At 42.4% G+C, this 1,489-nt stretch overlaps 1 protein-coding gene across 1 annotated transcript in view; it reads right to left on the reverse strand.

Moving 5' to 3' along the window:
* ivns1abpa (influenza virus NS1A binding protein a) overlaps positions 1 to 1,489 on the reverse strand; it is a 12,925-nt gene that overhangs the window by 10,961 nt on the left and 475 nt on the right. The window lies entirely within an intron of this gene.

Raw genomic sequence — 1,489 nt, forward strand, 5'->3', positions numbered from 1 at the left:
CAGGCAGACTTGGTGAGCTGTAAATGTGGATATACAAACGCTTGAACACCAGGGGAACAAAGGAACGAGAACAAAGACACAAAAGAGAAAGAGTGAGATTGTTCACAACTTTGTCACAGAGGGGCAGCTCTGAATGCTTCTCCTTTCTCCAGTTTTCCATCTGATTAGTCAGGCACAAGAGAGCAGGTCTGACACTGAACAATCAATGCTTGGTAGACAGCCATCCAGTGGTGAAGAGAGGTACTGTTGGATATTTCACCCCCTTCTACTGGGTGGAAATTTACCCCTTATATGTAACATCTTGAACAAGGGGATCTTAAAAGGGTGTGACAATAAAAAAAAAAAAAAAAAAATAAAGGAGGCAATAAACACCGTGTTGGTTGTGCAACAATAAACATACAAAAAGGTCGCACGTTTGATCAAAGCAGTATCCAAACTGAGATACTGTAACACCTCAAATGCCAGCACAGACTCCACACAACAATGACAAGGAGAGAAAATGTCAAATGTGTTGTGAGAAACTCCAAAACTAAAAGCAACTCATTTCGATACCTCTCAAGGAAGCGATACTGTCTGAGCATGGCCAGTCAGACAGTAAGGAGGTTTCTTTAATCCAATAGATGATGCTCTTAAAAGACTCTGCTGAATATTTGTTTCCCCTTTTTTCATTAAATCATTCATCTACAGTATGCAATTTCGTTATTTGCCACGTGGTTACCGGATTAAAAGCACAGTAGGTCACATACCACCAAAGGAATAAGGCAGCCTTTATAACCAAACCCTTCCCACACGTTAAGAATCGGCCTGACAATTAGCGTTTACTAGAAAATCGATACAGTAAAACCAATAACGTCGACAGCAACAGTGAATACGTGAATAGATCACAATCCGACACGACATGGAGGGTGGGTAAAGGACAGGATGTACCCATGCTATGATACCCACCCTGCCATCCCCCACTGGGCAAGACTCACAGTTGCCCACCCTGCATCTCATGTTGGTCTATTGCTCTTCCTCCTCCTCTTCCTCTTCCTCTGGTAGAGTAGTTTATGTACCAAGGCCATGATGTCTGATACAGCTAAGTGTGGACATCCCGCCACCAGAAACTGGGTCAGCAACGAAGAATCTGATTAACTCGTCTTTATTATTTTAAAACAGATTAGGAAAAAAAAAAAAAAAGCAGTGCACATATAACTATAAAAAATAGAAAGAAAGAGAGAGGAGGGTGGTAGTCTAGCTCTCTTTCTGTAGCAACCTGAACAGAGATGGAGAGAGGCTCGGTTAAGCAGACAACCTGCTGCTCACCGAGGATGGGGCGCCATGAGACCACCACCGGGGCTTTTACTGCAGGTCGTCGCTGCTCGTCCCGTGTTCAACGCGAGAACTCAGCTTCACACGTTTTGCACTAGCTGGCACTGTGAGCTAAAATAAATAAATAAATAAATAAAATAAAATAAAATAAAATAAAATAAATAAAAAGCCCGCGGCG

Source organism: Morone saxatilis, unplaced genomic scaffold, assembly GCF_004916995.1.
Source record: "Morone saxatilis isolate NCDOM2014 unplaced genomic scaffold, NCSU_SB_2.0 Contig12, whole genome shotgun sequence".
In the NCBI taxonomy this organism is placed as follows: domain Eukaryota; kingdom Metazoa; phylum Chordata; class Actinopteri; family Moronidae; genus Morone; species Morone saxatilis.